This window comes from Simochromis diagramma, unplaced genomic scaffold (assembly GCF_900408965.1).
Source record: "Simochromis diagramma unplaced genomic scaffold, fSimDia1.1 OVJJ01000322.1, whole genome shotgun sequence".
Lineage (NCBI taxonomy): Eukaryota > Metazoa > Chordata > Actinopteri > Cichliformes > Cichlidae > Simochromis > Simochromis diagramma.
The window spans coordinates 259,519-279,020 of record NW_024386731.1 but is presented as its reverse complement, the minus strand read 5'-3'; the positions used below and the strand labels follow the sequence as shown (position 1 = coordinate 279,020).

At 41.0% G+C, this 19,502-nt stretch overlaps 1 protein-coding gene across 3 annotated transcripts in view; it reads right to left on the bottom strand.

The window, feature by feature from the left end:
- enox1 (ecto-NOX disulfide-thiol exchanger 1) overlaps nucleotides 1-16,851 on the bottom strand; it is a 129,836-nt gene extending 112,985 nt beyond the window's left edge. Inside the window, exon 1 of one of the 3 annotated variants that reach the window (XM_040008893.1) lies at nucleotides 16,577-16,851. The gene's annotated coding sequence lies outside the window, so the exon portion shown is untranslated. Of the gene's footprint in view, nucleotides 1-16,561 lie in introns of all 3 variants that reach the window. The other 2 variants (XM_040008118.1, XM_040007356.1) reach the window with 2 other exon arrangements.
- Nucleotides 16,852-19,502: the final 2,651 nt, after the last annotated feature.

Genomic DNA, 19,502 nt, shown 5'->3' with positions numbered 1-19,502 from the left:
AAAGACCTTGTCCTGTTGTTGGAGCCATCACTGTGGCAACATTATTTCTTGATCTGCTCCAGAAATCTGCTGGAAAATAGAGGCTGACACTAAGTAGAAAGTGCAGCAGGTGGAGAACTGTGCCGAGCTCACTGGGGCTGCAGACCAGAGCAAAGATTAATGTTTCCATTTGCATTTAAAGAGGGTGGAGTTAGAGTCAGCAGGAAGAGAGACTCACTGGCAAAGCAGCTGATTATTTCTTGGTCATTTATTGCAAAAAACCAACAAAACAGTTTACATATTTTTAATCATTTATTTAAACAAGTGTGGGTGTGCTTCCTTCTGCATACATGCACACACACATGAGGATACGGGCGTGTCCCTTCTCTTAGCTACTCACTCAAATACATACAAATTGGGAGACTCTGCACAAGTATCCATTGGACAAACTTTAGCTCTCGATGCATTACTCGCTCTCTGAATCTCTGGTCGGCTTCTGTGTGTGTGTTAAGTTTCATCTGGCAAGGACTGGCATCCTGCCTCTACATCTCTGCATGAATGAACACAGGCTTACAGCTGCAGCCGTGCAGCAGCATTATGAGTGCACGCACACATAGAAGTAGCAATGTGTAACACACTGTGACTAAAAACCCGAAGACAGAGCTGCTGATCACGTTGTTAGGGCTACAGCTATTTCACACAGTTTGGAAACTGGGAACGGTCCACCAGTGGTCCTCAACCACAGCACCGTAAACTTCCAACACAAATGGGATTATAAAAGGGGGGCTTGCAGCGACAGACCACAATCTAATTACTCCACGGGATCATCTTGCCTCATAACATTGAAATAAAAGTATTACCTCTCCAGACTTAACATGTGCACGCGATTTGAGTCTCGCCTGCACATTTAAAGGAAATAAGCCGAGAGAAGAGGATAGCAGATGATGTCTTTTATTTGAAACAGCACTCTCATGAAGAGAAGAGATCGGGAAAGACTAATATCCAGTTCACACTTGGCCCCTTCAGGCATCTTGGGCAGACTGAGCTTCTATCCAGTATCTAAACAGCCCAGAGTAAACGCGGCCAGGATGAATTAGGTATAGGCTGCAACCATGTCAAGCAGTAGTTTGAGCTACAATGTGGCCATAAGCAGACAAATCCCAGAGGGCTTTTCCTGCATCTGTCGCCCTGACAGAAAGTATGGGATTTGTATCAACCCCAATCTAAACTATGCCCAGTTTCCTCTACTGCAGGCATATTTGGATAGAACAACCATTAGAACTATATGAAGATCATGAAGACCAGGTAAACATTTGACAATCAAATAGACTGAAATGGCACATTAGAAACATAAAAAGAAGGCAGTGATTGTTGGTCAAAGCAGTGAGTTTGTTCCATAAGAAAATGATTCCTTTTGCCAAGAAAGTGGCGGCTCTGTGGAGATGATATTTGTCCATCTGTTTGACCATCTGTAGGATTACACAAAAAGATATCAGGCGGGGCATGTGCAAAGGAAACACCCACTGAAATATAGCGGGGATGCAAATTACTCTGAGAATTTATATGGAGAGATTTTGAAGGGGTTTTGCTGAACTGTAAATGCCCTTATAGTATTGTTTTTATGTTTATAATGTTTTTTAAGTCAAAATAAATGTAAATGAACAGAACTGTGAAGCTACACATATATTCCAGATTCTGTTGGGCAATTATTTAACCAGTGTTACTCTTTTTCTGCTGAAACAGGAGCAAGTCAATTTTTAAAAGGAGTGAACTAAATAATACAAGGATTCAAGTTAAAGGAGGCATCTTCTTATCTATAAAATATTCCATTTGTAATGAGATCAAACAGAAAAATGAAACATCTTCCAAACTGTAAATGATCAGACAGTTAATCACTTATTTCTTATTTCACCGTTTCTGTTTAAAACTGTACATACTGCACACACCATTTCTTGTGCTAGCTTCCTAAAAAAGCTGTTCTTGTATTTTTTTTGTCTTATCTTTGTTTCTTTTGACATTTTAATAAAAATATAAATGTTGTCTTATCACATAAGACCCAAAATGTAACTTTGTTTTTCATTTGGCTTTTTTGTCGTGCAAACTGGCCTGACTAACTTTACATTTTTTATTGTTTTAAAATTTTGATTAGAAAGAAAAGGCAGGATTAATCAAAAAGAACCAATAAATCAAGTTAAAAATGGAAAATATTCCAAATAATCTCCATTTGCCACCCTTTTGTGATCTTAATGAAACTACACAATCGATTAAAGTTGCTAATAAATTCTGTTGTTTTGTTTCTGTAAGCTGCATGATGTGTTTGACTGTGTTTCTTGATAAAGGTCTCAGAACAGAGCCACATCAATTAATCAACTCAGCTGGCAATAATTTTGCAGAGACATTGCTATGAGCAGATTCATTTTACAATATGCACCAATGTGAAAAGGGTTTTTTTTTTTTAAGTACGCAGAAAAGCTGATGAATTTCCACATGTACTTCCAGCAGTGCAGCTCCATCACTGCCATTTAAAACTGCCAATTCCCAAAAATGTAATATACTGTATATGTAAACATGCTGTATAAATGGGGAGTATTTGTCAGCAATGACATCAAAATGTTTTTGCTCCATAATCTCTCCATAAATTTTCAAAACACTGACATTGGCTTGTTTTAGGTTCTCAAATGTGATGTTGTCTTTTGTTGCATATTTGCTAGTAAAACTGGACATTCTAAATTTTTGGATCTTTAGTTTACTTTAAAATTTTAATTTATTTCTTTGTTTATTGTTTAGTTTACTGGCAAATTTTCTGAGAAACCAGGCTAGTGGTTGAGGGCGTATATGGATCTGCATTGGACTTTCCGATTAAATAAAACTTAGAATAAATAAATGGATGAAACCAGCACAAATGAACTGACAGCTGAATCAATAATGAGAAAGTCATTAGTTGCAGACCTGCATCGGCCGCTGCGTCTCAGACAGACAGGAAGTAAATCCTATTTCCTGCCACTCTCCTCTGCAGCTTTCAGCACAAATCAGATTTACTTGATGTGTAGCCAGAAAAAGACCACACAGCACACACACACACACACACACACACCAGCTATTGTGTGAATCAGACTGCACTTCAGTCACAGCATTTCTTCCCCTCCGGCTGCTTCCTCCATCACGCTGATGGCCGATCCTCCTTTGATGTGCTGCCGCTCTGTGATCTGCCTCTGTATGTGCGCCCATGCTTCTAACTATGTGTGTCTTAATAGCAGTGAAAAGCTCAGTGTGTTATGGTATCAGTCGATGAACAGAAAATTTACCACAGCCCTTATGATGCTGGGCATGCTGATGCTGTGTATTTTTCTGAGTCAAACATTTGGCTGTTTAAATATTCATTCTGTTGATAAACCAATTATTGAAGCTCATACAATTAAGACACCAGAACAATTTATTAATTTTATTTTATTATTTTGCTTTTGATTGTTTAAGCTATTGATTAATGTATTCATTGTTAGCTTATTAAAACTTTAAAATGAGTAACAAAAATGTGCCAAGCTGATCAGCTAATTGCAGCTTTTAAGGGTTGATGACACCCATCGGTTAGCAAGCTGCATCCACAGACTGGCTGTAACAGCAAAACAGAAGCACAGTCTTCTTGGCTTGACTTTCACAACAATTAATATGGCAGCAATCCATATTTTTATCATAAAATTTAAAATGCTCCCAAAGGCACCAACACCACAAACCAGTTCAGTAACTTCAGTTAGTGGAGGAGAAGCAAACAGCTGCCTGTCAGTTTAACTGAGCATCGGTCTAACTTTAAGCTTTGATAAGGTTTAGAATTCACTCTTTACTCCATGAAATGGTAAACTAATGATAGAGGTTAAAATCATTTTTGCACCACATTGTACACGTGCCCTTTTTTCTGTTATAAAGACGGGCATTTTAACATGAAAGTCTATGGGCCTTGCTCACTTTTGGAACCAGCCTCAAGTGGCCACTTGAAGAACTGCAGTTTTTCCCACTTTTGGCTTCATTAACTATTGCACTACTATAAAATACCCATCAAACCTTCCTACAGCACATTTACATGCCTCTGTGACTAAACTCCAAAATACTTTAAAGTCTTAAATATACATTTTTGATATAAAGCAAAGACATCCTTTTTCTTAATTCAATTAAATTTTATTTATATAGTTTCAAATCACAACAACAGTCAAATAAATTGATTAAAAAATTAAATTCTAACTAACAACTATTTATTAAATGAATAAGCTCCTGCCTGGACAGAGAAATGTGAGAGGGGCTGCTGTATGATTCTGAAATCCACAGCAGCTTTCTGGAGTGACAGTAATGACTTTGTCTCCATTAACATGAGGAGGAGGAGGAAGCAGGAAAGGGGCTCACTGAGGTTAATTCCCTCCCTTATTCAGTCCCAGAGTCTGAACTAGAGCTGCTTTCTACAGAAGAAACATTCTAGCTCTTATAGCGACTGTTCATTTGTTCCCTCGATCAAACCAAGAAAAAGATCACGTTTCTATGTTGAGGAGCAACACCTGCCTTGTAGAAAAATAACTTGCCATGGTTACAGCATTAACACAACTGACATGTTTTCTGATTTTACTTTGTTAAAGACTGAGATATGTGTGAAAATCACAGATCACTTAAGACCAGTGTTGGGACTAACGCGTTATTAAGTAACGCGTTACAGTAACTACGTTATTATTGTGGTAACGAGCACGGTAACTAGTTATTATGCCAAAACCAGGAACGCGTTACTCGTTACTGGGATTTAGATAGGGTCGTTACTCGTTACTTCCTGTGGTGGCTATCGCGGAGTTTCCACAGATTCAGTAACATTAGCAAGTGGTGGAGGCCAGCAGGTGGATGAAGGAAAAGAGACCCGAGGCGGCCGCTGGTCCAAGTGTGAACTGAACTTCAGGTAAGAAGTTATGACCTGCAGTCCATCTGGGTCAGATATGAACCAAGTTTAGGTGGAGTTTATTTTCGTTATTCTGACTTTTTCCGTACTGCGTGCTAGCTAGCATGACGGAGTTTCTATACAGCTGGGTGGTGCTATGAAGTTAATGATAGTGAACTTTATTTTGTTCATAAGTTATTAGAGTTGCCAACCGTCCCGTCTGGTATTCAGAGAAAATATTACGCGTTTCTTATTGAGGTGAAAAGAAACAGTTTGTCCCGTAATTCAGCTACAATGAAAAAGGCACCAAGCTGGAGTTATTCTGTGTTTACGCTGCACAGCTGCCTCTTCTCTCATTCTCCCCCCTCCCTCTCCCGTTTCTACTTCAATCATGAAAACTGATCAGTGATCAGCTGATCGGCTTTTCTCTCTTGTTTGTTTATCGCCCACTTTGCGCCGAAAGAGGAAACCAGCGGATGTCGCGCTAAACAACAGCAGCACGTTTAAGCTTGATCAGCTGTTGTTAGAATTTATTTAATATTAATTTCTAGTATCAGCTGATGTTTGCTGGAGCCACAGCTGTAAAAAAAGCTGCTGGTCATGATATGGTTTGGTTATCTGGTGAGAGGGAAACATGAAGATGAAAACAGGAGATGTCCTTACTGGGTCATCAGAGCTGAACAGGTGATGGAGAAACAGGTTTACCTTTTAGGTGACATGAATGAGTTGAAGGGAAGTTATGAACTGTTTCTGAGAGACAAATAACACCAGGATCCTTTTTTAGGTAGCTGACAGCTGGTAACTGTGCAGGTGCGGATCTAGCAAAGTGTTGCCAGGGGGGCAGGTAGGGCATTAAAAGGGAAAGGGGGGGCACAAAGAAATACTTTTCTTTCTTATTCTCATTTAAAATGTCTAGCTTTTAAAAAATAATTATCTGAATCTTACAACAAACGATTGATAGATTGATGCATATATACCATCAGAACAGTGTACATCACTGTCACAACAGTGTTTATTTTCATTCAAAGGCTTTATGATTTTTCCTATAATGGTGGGCCAGTATCTAGTCAAAATGCCCGGGCCAATTTTCTGTCCCAGTCCAGCTCTGTAAGCAGCTCATCTGCAGTCTGGTGTTACCTACATCTTCCTATTCAGAAGGCAGAATTTCCGAGTTCTGAGTACAATCGAAAGCACCACGACTGCAGTTTTTGTGTTGGATGTAAAAGGCGCACATGACGCTGTGACGTAGGCTAGAATCATGGCAGCAGTCAATGATGGTCCAGGCGTGGGATTTCTCTCGTGGAAATATGCACATTATCTTTTCCTTTCTATTGGTAGGTGGCACAGTGCACTTGTGGCAAGTAAGCAAGCTAGAAGACTGGCAAAGTTATGGAAGAAACACATTAACAAGAGAATTCTGAGTAAAACCAAAGTTACTTTCCCTAGTAACTAGTTACTTTGAAAGTAACGAGTAACTTGAAGTAACTGAGTTACTTTTGAGAGAAGTAACTAGTAATGTAACTAAGTTACTATTTTAAAGTAACTTACCCAACACTGCTTAAGACTGAATTTGCTATTTCCAACCAGAGACTGCACAGTAGAGACTGACGGCTGAGCATGTGATATTGAGCTACTGCCTTCTGCCTGGCTCTAATATGAGCACACTCCTCTTGGACTTGCCTCTTGATGCTCAGTGTAGGAAGATGAAATGTTTTCTTGGTCCCAGAGTTTTGAGTTGAGTAGCTCCATAATTCCTTTTGGTGTTGAGAATTATGTCTTTTAAGTTTTTCTTACAAAAGTTGATTGATTTTAAAATCGTATTGCTCACTTTTAAAATCATAAATAACACCGCGCCCAGCTATCATAAAGATCTCCTCAGCTTTTATATCTCTAGGAGAGCGCTTAGATCAGCAGGCCATATGCTCCTGGTGCGACCAAGATCCCACCTTAAGACCAGAGGTGACCATGCATTCGCCTCTGTTGCACCCTACCTCTGGAATAATCTTCCTCAAGCTATCCGCGTGTCTGATTCAATTCAATCTTTTTGGACTTCTTTGTATTATTGTGAGTGATCAGCAAAGCTGGATTTTGACTTTATTTCCTGTCTCCCAAGTCCTGCATTTGGATCTACAGTCTGCCTTCCACACAGCCATTACTTGGCACTGCTAATTGCCTCTACATAGATATCAGGTTTTCTGTTTTAGGCTTAGTTGCTCTTAGCTTACTAGCTTCTCTTTCTCTGGTCACTACTATGAAAACTCTGGTTGCAAATTACATTGGAAGCATGAGAAGGCAAATTGGATTTGTCTGAACTTCTCTCCAGATGGGAGTTGAAAATGGATAGAACCATTCCAACTCCAGCTCCCCCAGAAGGGCGAAGACTTCTTCTCATCTAGATGACCCAGCGCCCATCCTATCTGAATAAAATGTGTTCCTTTTTAAGAATGTTGTACTCTTTTCTGTTTGTGAATATGTGTTTTTACCTAAATGTCAAACCTAGCAGTATTTAAAGTGCTTTATGTCATGATGTTTTCTGATTTGATAGTTATTGAGCACAGCTGTTAAAGCATCAGAATCTGGGTCTATGTTTCTGACAGCATCTAAATAGTTTGTTACAGCCTGTTTTGTTTTTTTTCTAATACAGCTTTTGTCTTGCAACTTGTGCTTTTTGAGTGCAATAATAAATCACTAGAGTGCCCCTTTAAGTGAACCCATTCACCCCCTCAGTCAAAGTAATTTCATTCTTGCATTTATAGTGACCCTCTGGCCTTAAGAACATTTGTCTTTCTGCATTAAAGCTGACTGTTCTGCGCTGCAGCTTGAACGCATGGCACTGCGCTGTGAATTCAGGAAGCACGTGCATATGCATTTTGTTTTTTCCCCTCGGACCAGACGCTGCCCTCCTGCTCACACCGCACTGGTTGTAAATCTCAGAGTCTGATTTCTGTGACAGCGAATGAAAACCAGCTGTGAGGAGCGAGCGAACAAGCGGGAGAGAAAACTGGTCTGGAGCCAGAAGTCAGTCTGAATGCTGAGTCTTCCAATCAATACACAGCTGGCGACTCCTCTCTCACACACAAACTCAAATAGCTATCCTTTGGAGGACTCTGCCTGACTTCCATTGATTCCCCTTGTCATGACCTTAAGCATCAGGACAGCATGCCAAATCTTAAAGTGATGCTTCATACAAACAATGTATTTTTTTCACCCCCTTCTCAACATTCAGCTGGGTTTCAGCTGAGATCAGGTCAATTTTTTTAATGTTATTTTGATGTTTTTCTTACCTTGTCTCTTCATAAAAGATGGCCAGACCAGAAAATAGCCTTTTTCTACCAGTACCTACTCAGCTTGACTTTTTTTTTTTTTTTTAGTTTTCCCATTAGGTGGTAGTATCTAGTACCAGGTACTTTTGTAGTATCTACTCGGGCGGGGTTCCAATCAATCTGAGTTAATCCGAAAATGTGATGTCAACAGACTGAATGCCACCGATTGGTCAGTCAGTGACGCAACTCAATGATTCATGAGTGTGACTCCTTCACAAAAATTAAATCCATCAATTTTCAGTTATGTTGTTTGTGTCTCATACAAATGACATCACATGACTTTTGGCCATGTTGCACCTGAGAGGCTTCTCATGTTGCTTTGGCCACGTAGGTACTAGCAGAAAAGAAGCACAGGTGAAGCCAATAAGGAAGTGCCTTCTACCTGCATTCTTACTGGTCAGCAGGAGGCAAAAACAGAAGTATGGTTTTATCTAACCCCATGGTAAAATAACTGTACTTTTCTCTTTATTTATGACCTCAACAAACATCTCCTTGATGAGGCTGTTGTTTTAATCGCATGTTAGTCTTCTAGTAAACAGCATGAGGCTAATTTTAGTCAATTATGTTAACCTTTACAATAAAATTAAATTTTATTTATGTAGTGCCAAATGACAACAACAGTTGCCTCAAAGCGCTTTATATTGTAAGGTCAGTGTTGGGAAGGTTACTTTTAAAATGTATTCCACTACAGATTACAGAATACATGCCCCAAAATGTATTTTTGAGAGTAACGTATTCTGAATACTTTGGATTACTTAATATATTATCATGGTTTTTACAACTACATGAATGTACTATTGCTGTGTGATTTAATAATAATAATAATAATGGATTGGATTTATATAGCGCTTTACAATGCCACTATTCATTCACTCCCACATTCACACACTGGTGGAGGGAGCTACAGTTGTAGCCACAGCTGCCCTGGGGCAGACTGACAGAGGCGAGGCTGCCATATCGTGCCATTGGCCCCTCTGGCCAACACCAGTAGGCGGTAGGGTAAAGGGTCTTGCCCAAGGACACAACGACCAGGACAGAGAGCCTGGGAATCGAACCGGCGACCTTCCGATTACAGATGCGCTTCCCAACCCCCTGAGCCACGGTCGCCCCGTTTATTACTATTACTGAAGGTCCGCGGCTCCAAACCATAGTAAAGGGACCTCTGGCTAATAGTCCAGAGCTCTGACTAATGCTGGGCTTACACTGTGCGATTTTTGGCCCATTTTGAGCCGATTTTTGAGTCGTGCGACCGTTTTGGCGATCGGCCCGATTTTGGCCTTCATCGTGCGTCATGCATCGTGTAGTATACGTGGGGTAACGAGAAGCGATTGACACCTCACGACGAGCTCCCGATCATCAATCGCTTGGTCGTGAGGATTTCAAACAGGTTTGAAATCCTCACGACCGTCGTGAGGGTGTCACCGCAGTTTGCCACACTGCGCACGCGCAAACACAAATGTCAGCGAAAAAGACGGCACAGCACGGCAGTGCAGCGTGTGATCTGGACACAAGCGATGGAGGCACAGCTTGTAGAACTTTGGCAAGCTCATCCGAGCCTTTTCGATGTGGCATCACAAAATTATCACGACCACAACAACCTTGAAAATAGTTGGATTTACATTGCTGCTCAATCCCAGCTGCCTGATCAATGTTTTTCATTAGCAATTTAACAAAGTTGATGGTGGTGGTGCGTGTCTGTGTGAGTGAAAGACAGGGAGAGAGCGAGCGACAGATTTTCTGTTATAACCTTCATTTTTATGGACGCACAGTGTGAGCACTCAGGTCGCATCAGAGCATCGGGTCGTATAGTGAGAGACCCTGCATCGTGACCTATGAACTTCTAACCCCTGCGAGTCAATCGTGCAGTTTGAGCAGGAGCTGAATCGCGCGACTGAAAAAATCGCACAGTGTAAGCCCAGCATAATACGTCCGTTCCGTCGGGCTGGTAGCCGAAAAATAGCTTTACAATAACGGAACTTATTGTTTCGGAGGAAAACACGAACACAGTGTACAGTCGAGTCTTAATAGCTTACTTACAACTGGGCTCGTCAGGCACTCTTCTTGGCTGCAGTGGTTATTATTATATTTACATGCTTCCAGCTCCCGTTTCTGCTCGATGATAACTTGTAGTTTTCCACTCTCCTTTTTCTCCCTCCTCGCGCTCACAGACAAATAACACGTATGGCAGTCCATTCTCCCTGCAACACGGACTACACTGCCCATGAGGCTACATTCTTTAGAGCTATGCCTGTAGCATTCTGCCTATTAGCTTAGCACAACAACAACAACAAAAAGACCTCTCTCACCCAGGAAACGCACAGTTGCAGAGAGCGTCGCCCTATAACCATGGCAACCGTAACGCTGCCACCTGGAACAACAGAACGTAGCTGTCAAACAAAACCCAAACAGTCCTGACCCGCGACAATATGAAACAGGAAAGTACCGCCGTGTAATCCATTTATTTCAACAAAGTAACTGTATTCTAAATACCACCTTTTTAAACGGTAACTGTAACGGAATACAGTTACTCATATTTTGTATTTTAAATACGTGACGGCGGTACATGTATTCCGTTACTCCCCAACACTGTGTAAGGTAAACACCTTACAATGATACAGAGAAAATCAAATAATCCACTTATGGGCAAGCACTTGGTGCCAGTGGGAATGAAAAACTCCCTTTTTACAGGAAGAAATCTCCAACAAGACCAGGAGGCAGACATCTGGGGTGACCAGTTGGAAATGAGGGCAGAGAGACTGATGATAAACAAGCCAAGAGCAAACTGTGATTAATAAATTGCAACAGCACACACCAATTTCTCAGTCAGATCCAGTACAAGTTCATAACATACTGTTACAGAATGTAGTATTGAATAGAGAGTGTAAAGTTTAGAATGGAATATCTAGCATTTGTTTTAGGTAAAGCCAATCACTATTTTTCAAACGAAAAACAAAAATGTATTTTCTACAACACAAGCCTTTTATTTATTTTATGAGGGGAGGCAGATGTAGTTTGTTATGTGACTGCTAGTCAGACATTACAGGACATGAAACAGTATATTTATACTCAAAACAAGATTCAAGTGTACATATTTAAACACCTATAAATGAGTGAGTGAGTTGTTTTTTTTCAATGCCCACAGTTTGACGTGTATTTCAGGTTTGCGTCCCCACAGTGAGCTGAAATCCAGGGAAACAGAGACTCTCACTCACACATAAATGCTGGTGGAAACATCTCTAGTGAATAATTCCTCCCGTGGTGGAAGAGCCTAATGCTCCCACCATATCTCAAAATACCACCGCAATTAGCGACAGTCTTCCCCATTGAGCTCTGCAGCGTGGGGTCAATTAACATTTGTGAGGTGGCGTGGCAAAATCTGCAAAAGACACGAGGAGGATGGATAATCGCATAACGGAGGCTAACAGGCTGCTTTTGCCACACGGTGTAATGAGATGCACCGAACACAATCACGACAGGGAAGAGTGAAGAGATTTTCAGTTACCAATCTGAAAAACTGAAAGAGGAGCCCCTGTCTGTGCATTGAATGATGGAGGCCGCGTCGCATTGTTTCCACTCTGTCCTGTGAGAAATCATCAGCCTCGTTCCCCCCAACGACCCGGCCACCTGGGGAAAATTTGGTGAGCTGCGCAGCCGCCACTACCGCCACCATAGCTCTAATCCCTTCAGCCTCACGCGACCTCAGCAGCCGGCCACCGCTGGGCAGAGTGGTGTCAAATTCTACTGCAGTGACTCCAGAGCTGATATTCAGCAGTCACAACGTCGTGTCAGTTAATGATGTAACAGCCGGCTGTTTGCCTGCAGACAATAGAGAAGCTGTTTGTTGTTGATGATGATGAGTGGTGTCTGTGTTTCCACGGCCTCCTGGGAAACACTGTTTTAATGTCACTCATTCACAGGCATCGTGACAGGGCGATCTAGCCAACACCAAGCCTCACTCTGGATACTCACTGATTGATACATTGTAGAACTGAAGCAAGTAATCAATTAGCTGAGCTATTAATCTGAACTGATTTTAAAATAGCTGGACACTATAGCTGGATTGAACACTGTAGATTATGTAATACTAGATGTGGTCCAATATATTTCCCATCCAGTTGGACTGTCAATATTTATGTGTTTGGTGAAATTTGCAATTACCCTCGCAGTGAGAACCAGGTTCAGGATCCAGGATCCATATTCCAGGATTTTTCCATATCACTTTGTACTTACATATTTAAACCATTTATTTGCATTTTTGGGTAAATCGGCTCTGAAATGATTTCTTTGCCTCCTCGGATATGGCTCCTACTCTGCCAACAACAGCACAAACTTCCTCACTAACATCCTGAAATATGTAAGAAAGTGATTGTGACACAGCTTCAACTCCTGGATCAAACCATCAAACTCTCCCATGCTGCCTTCTCCTGAGAACCGGATGAAACCAGAATCTCTGTTTCTTTGTTTTCTTGTTTAGAAACATCAGGACCAGCTCATCATTGCTTCATGTCAGCTTCATTTTTTTTCACTGTGCATCTTTTGAGGGTAATTTTTCTGCAAAAACACAATGCTTTCGGTGTGTAGATTTTTCCGATCTGAAAAATTCATAGTTTATAATTTTTGCAATATGTAATGGCCTTAATGTCAAAAGCAGAGAGGTTGTCTGTCTCCTGAATCTAAATCCAAGCTGGATAACAGAAGATGGGTCTGAAAACTGAGGGATGAGACTGAGTCTCCCTATCTACTTTTAAATACCCTAGGAACCAAAAGTAACCCACCAGTTCAAACCCTAAGAACAGATATCGACATATAGATAAAACAGTTCACTCTTAAAAGATTACCAGTGGATGGAATGGAAGGTCTTATATCGGATATCTGCGGACTTTAAGGAAAGCCCTGAAAATTTAGCAGTTGTCCCCAGAAGCAAATCAGCTAACTAGCTGACAGGTCTCCAGACTCGTAGGGAATTTTGACTCTTTCTGCAAAGTAACATTACTTTTGTGATTAACTCTAGCACACACAGCAGGATTGCTTCTCGTGACTTAACTGCAGGAAACCAGAGCCCAGCGTTACAGAATTCTGTTATCTGGATTCACTTACGCTAACAGCTGCAATCAGTGTAAGCAGTCATATGAAGCTGGTTATCAGCACACTAAGGTAAACCAGGGTATCTCTGCGCATTCACATTATACGGGTGGAAGCATCTGATCAGTCCCACTTGTGTGTAAGTGTACTGGAAGCAGAACGGTTGACTTTACAAAGAAAGATTTAAAAAAAAGTATAATATTAGAAAAATCTGAAGAGGTTAAACACATAATACAGACTAAAAGCAACACAACCTCTGCAGACAAAGCAGCAGTATGAGAGGAAAACATTGTACTGAAAGCACTGAATGAACTTTGAATGGTTGAATGAATGGCAGCCTAAGGCCCTTTGGTCAATAAGACTGGACAAGAGCTACTACGTTAATAAGGTTCAGACAGGCAGGAAGGAAAGCTGTCAAAAATGCAGACTGTACGTTAAGAGACACCAACATTACAGCTCTGTCATTGAGAAGCAAGAGAATCTGATCAATTATAATCAAGCATTTCATTCAATTAAAGTTTAGAAGACAGTTTGAGTTTTTATTCTTTCAGCTGCAGCCTTGGTGGTGTTTAACGGTTTGAAAGCAAGTACTGAATAAAGGCTTGGACTCTGATTTGATACAAAATCCACAAGTGTAAATAGGCCTGCAGTTTTATTTTACTACCTACCCACAGAGGTCAGAGGGATCTTTGAGCTCATTGGTCATTGGGTTGGCATGTCGTACCTGCTGATTTCAAATCTAGAACATGACCATCTCTGGAGCAGCATGAGGTACCATGGTGATATACCCTGATAAGAAGTGAACCACAGAAAACCCAGGGTTAACCCTGAAGTTACCCGGATAAGACAAAATCCTGCTCTGTAATATAGTCTTTAGGTCGAATCGTGAGCAACAACCAATTAATTTTTAACAACACGTGTAACTGCAAAGACCAGCAGACAGAATGCAAGTATTTAACACATCCAGATGACACATTATCTCCACAATGAAGCATAAATTGGCTAAAGAGACAATCACTGGTAGAGACCAAAATCAGAACAAGAAGGGAGAAAATTCATTTATAGGACTAAAACACAAGATCCCATAAGGAATAATCATGCTGGCTTGAAATGAAATTAAGTGTCAATGGGTAGCATGCTATTGATGATGTGATCAACTGATCAGACACCCAAATCATCCAATTCCCAGTGTTCTCAGCCCTGACCGGTGACCAGCTGGTCAGCCTCATGTAAGCAGCCTCAAGAATGAGGTGATGCATTTCATGCATGCACAATACGTGCACAGTGGCACCGGCAAACAGTCACAGACACTCACAGCTACAAGCTAACATCTTGTTAGCGTGGAAGCTCCTCACTATGAGTGAAAACAAAAAATATACCAAAGTGAATCACTGGGAGACCACCACTTAAACATTCATAACAGCAAACCTTAATCAGACACTTAAAGCACCCTCACACAAGTGAACATGGACATTTTAAAGAAGCTAACAAAGGAAAAGTGGCTAGCAGCCTCGTTATAAGCAAAGGTCTTAGAGAGAAAATTAGTAAAAATCTGTAAAAATCAGAATCTGCCAATGAAACTGTAATCAGTGCAGCTAAAAAAATTACTCATAAAAAATGCATGTCAATTTTTTCTAGCAAACTTCACAGCATGTCTCTGTAGACTGAGGTTTCATGATAAGACAAAACCACATCATATTGATCTAAGAGGTAAAAACTGATTAATCGAGATAATTAATAGCAGATCAATCTCTTAAAGCTGATATTCCCATCCTGCAAATTTTCACAAGTCACAGGTCACCTGCCAAAACTATACCACTTCACCATTAAGGTGGCAAGATTTAAATAAAAGAAATATTCATAACAAATAATAAATTGTGCAACAAACTGAGCTCGAACACTTGGATGACGCTCAGAGAGACTCTCTCTCTGAGGCCTGGTATTGGTTCATCCTGAGTCACCTAACCATCAGATTTAAGGAAGTGTTTGTTATTAACACTGCCTGACGCCATCTCTCCATGGTGCTGAGGACGTCACCTGGGCAATGTGTTACCAAGAACATCTTGTTTATCCTGAGCTTCTCACCATCAGCACAATATAAACTAAAGACTGCTTTAGTCTAGTAATTTGTTCAAATTAAACCTATTTACACTTTTTTTTTACTGCATTATTATTTAATTTGACATTTAATGAGGATTTCCCTTATAGATTTTACACAAACTGGTAGAGTGAGCTATAAAGAAAATAATCTTCCTTTGTTAGCTTTCCTCAACATTTCCCCTTAATTACTCTCTTATTTCTTAAAAACTCCAATAGAGCCAGACGTAATAGCTGTGACATTCCTTTTCTCAATTTCCACTATAATTAATACCAAACGCCACTCAGTTTATTGGAAATACTCTTTTAATTTACAACTAAACATCCAGGAAATATCCAGGAAATGAGCCAGACCCATAAAACCCTCAATTTGGTAATGGCTCCATGGCTATGACAGCATGTGAAAGCAGGTGACTGGTGTGAGCCTGACAATGACAAAGGCAGCTCTGTGTGTGCTGCTGAAGGGTCGTCAAGGTGACTTGATAGCAAGGGCATCCTTTCCTCCACCACAGCTGATCTCCCCTGCACACCCCCCAAAACCAAAGACCAGCATCACATAAGCTCACACAGCAGCAGGGCCAGCATTTAAACGCCACCAAACACACACAGAAAAACCCCATCACACAGCCTCTCAGGTGCAAAGAGTAGAGTGAACAGATGTGCATTTGCAATTAATCTCCTTCCCCCCTCCTCTGGATTTTCTAGAAGCAGAAGTGCTGAGCCTCTATTTGGTCACTTTCAGTCCTCATTTATTCGCCTTTTCATTTCTTTCTTTTTTTTTTTACTCTTAGTGACTTCTAGCCTCACTCCGGCTGGATTACACTTTTAATTGGAGAATCTGTTGAACAATAGGCGGATCCAGAGCCCCGTTGTTACAGACACCTCTGTTCTCCCCGCTGGCTGAAAAGCGCCACGGCACCGCATTAAGTTGTCAATAGCGAGTCCCCGTTAATCAAAATGAATAAACAGTCACTAACAGAGCTTCGGTTCTGGTTTCACCCCGCTGTTTCACACTGAGCTCGGAAGGATGAAGTAACGAGAGAGAGAGAGAGAAAGGGGGTAGAAAAGGCATCAGCGCCTTCCAGTAAACCGCTCAGCGGGCTGACAGGAGCGTGTCATCTACCGGGGAAATGAAACACACACACACCGGTCTAAAACACAGCAGAGAGCGCACCTCACCGTACCTTACCGGGTCACACAGCGGAAGATTCGATAGATGCTCCGCAAATCCGCAAATTGCGTCAGCGCAATAAATCCCGGTGCTTGTGAGTGTGTGTGGGGGGGGAGAAGCTGGGAACAATCCTCCGTGTGTCTCTTCTCAGGCGCTCTCAGCCAGCAGTCACCGATACATCGCCGCCGCTGCTGCTGCTGCTGATGCCTCCGGTAGGAAGAAACCTTGGAGCGCGTCACCGACAGATAGAGAGAGGCAGAGAGAGAGAGAGAGAGAGAGAGAGAGACGTGCACGACGGCAGGGTCTGGTGTCTATCAGCGGCCGGTGGAGCCTGGGACAGCAGGGGGGGTAGAAGTGAGTCGGGGGGTAGTCGTCAAACTAGGTTATGACATAAAATAATAAGAAATAAAGAAAACGCTTATTGGTTTGATATTTCATCTTCAGCAATTAAACGGGCATTGAGGCAGAAATTTGGAGCCACATTATTGAGAACCAACTGAATTTTTGTTGGCAGCAAAGCCAGAGCTCTTTATCCCAGAGTAAAAAGACAAGCTCCCAGAGCCATACCTGAGTCCTCTCTACAGGTCATTGTTCTTACTTCACCAGGATCCGGAGCTCTAAAGCAGAAACAGTGAGTTTGGTTTCTACTGCTGGTCAGACTTTAAACCAGGTGTTGTTCCAAAAAGTGATTTCCTATGTGTGTGTGTGTGTGTGTTTTATGTGTAATGTCTTTGTTTATATTGGAGAATAGACTAAAGACGACAGGATTTATGAAGGGTTTGTTTCTGCTGCCCTCTTGGCCAGATCAGTTAAAGCAAAAGTGAGCCTTTTTAGCTGGATAGAAAAAGATAAAAGTCAATTTGTCAAAAGCTCCCGTTTCTGCCTTGTGATAGAAATTCAGTTAAATTCTTAGGTATAGCGCCAAATCACAACAGCTGTTCCATCGTGGTGGTTTATATTGCACAATAGAACAGAGAAAACCCCCAAAAATCTGATGCATAAGCACATAGTGGGATTGAAAAACTCCCCTTTAGCAGTATGACATTTCTGCAGCAGAACCAGGCTCAGGGAGGGGCACCCATCTACTGTGACCGGCTGTGGGTGAGGGGAGTAAGACAACAAAGACACACTGTGGAAGAGAGCCAGAGATTAATGGGTTAACCCTATAATTAATGAGAGATATTTTTGATGTATGTTTCACAGATTATAGGCCAACAGGTCATTTTCAACAGCTTAAATGTGAACATCTGATCAGTTATTTGTTTCTTCAGTGACACGTCACACTGTAACAGGGTGTGCTTTACTACTTCTGCCTCGAAAAACCTCAGTGGAGCCAGCTTTAGGTTTAATACAGAGATCAATATTTTACCACTGAGCAGAATCTCACTCTGCAGTGTTCCTAAACCTGCTAACTCACTTCACTCAGGAGTCAAACTGACGCTTTGCTTTTGTCCTCCACCAGGCACACACTCTTATAAAACAATGAAAACAAGTACAGTAAAATTGGGCTTTTAACTGGGGTTCATTTATCCAACAAAACGCTTGAAGTCAATCAAAAATAATAAGGTTTAAACAACTAAAAGGGACTAAAATATTAGGAACTCTGAATAATTAAGTTAGGAATACATTTCTTTTGATGCACATTTACACAGCTTTTAATGTGTTCACATATTATAAGCATCTACATTCCCAGTGCAGTGAAATGTCCACTTGTAAAACTCTTTTCTTACTTACACAGATCTATGCAGTAATAATGACACTAGTTTGTTGCGGCAGCCTCACTGTACTTCCATGATTATACAAGACTTGTATATTGGATGTGCTTTGTGTTTGTATTAATGAGACAGTCATTGAGAGAGAGAAAAAAATGGAGGACATCATTAACCTGCAAAAATGTAACCTTTGTTACCCTCCTAATAATGACTCACAGTCCTGTCAGGTTTGGCACCCGTGGACATGGCCCGATGCTGTTTTTTTCTATTCTTTCTTGGCTTGGCGGTGATGTTCTGAAGAATTTTTTATTCATAATTACATTTGTCTGTCATCAGTGATCCCTCAGTAGTCTCAAGGCTTTTGTTGTTGCTGAGCTCATCAGTGCATATTGCACCAGAGAGTTGACTGACCACAGTAACCAGAGTTTTTCTTTTTTCAAAGCTTAATGATGTCCTCCTTCTTTTGGGCCAGCATCCGTTTTGACTACCACGTCTAAGATTCCCGTAAACTGCAGCCAAATGCAAATGCAGCACTTGGAACACACTCCACACCTTTAATCTTCTTAAATTTGTCATGAAATCTTGAGAAAAAAAGCCACCTTTGTCCATGAACCAAATCGCTCTCCATTGTGCATTATTTTGAGAAATTCACTGAACTTTATTCACAGCTTGATTTAATCATTTCCCACTAACTGTGGTGAGGCACAAAAAACATGCAGAAATACTTGACAGGAAATGTAAGTGCCCAGTCTCAGAAGTAAGGACCCTTTTACTGCTGTTACACTGGCATTTTTAGATTAAATATGGCAACCCATGCAGCAGCCAGCTGCAATAAGTGGTCAAAAAATGAAATTTCTTCAAACGCTATGACTGTTTTAATAAGCATTAGTAAATGATTACCTAATCTATAATGAGTTAAGCCATCGCATACAATCTTTCCACTTAGTGAAAGCAGAAAATACATGCCTGTTCCTGACAAGCAGGATCAATACAGTACATTATCATTAAATTAAATATAGTTGCAGTCAGATAGACACATTAGGCAGATGAATGAGTCGTATGGCCTTCTTTATTTTTGTAACACTTTATGCCAATGCCAAAAAAACCCACACAGATATAGATGGAAATAGGCACCAATCCCAGTGGAGAAATATAAATATATGCTGATAATAAATTCTTCAGCAGCAGTAGAAGCAGGCTGTAACCTTGGCAGGAGAGTTGACAGGGAGCTT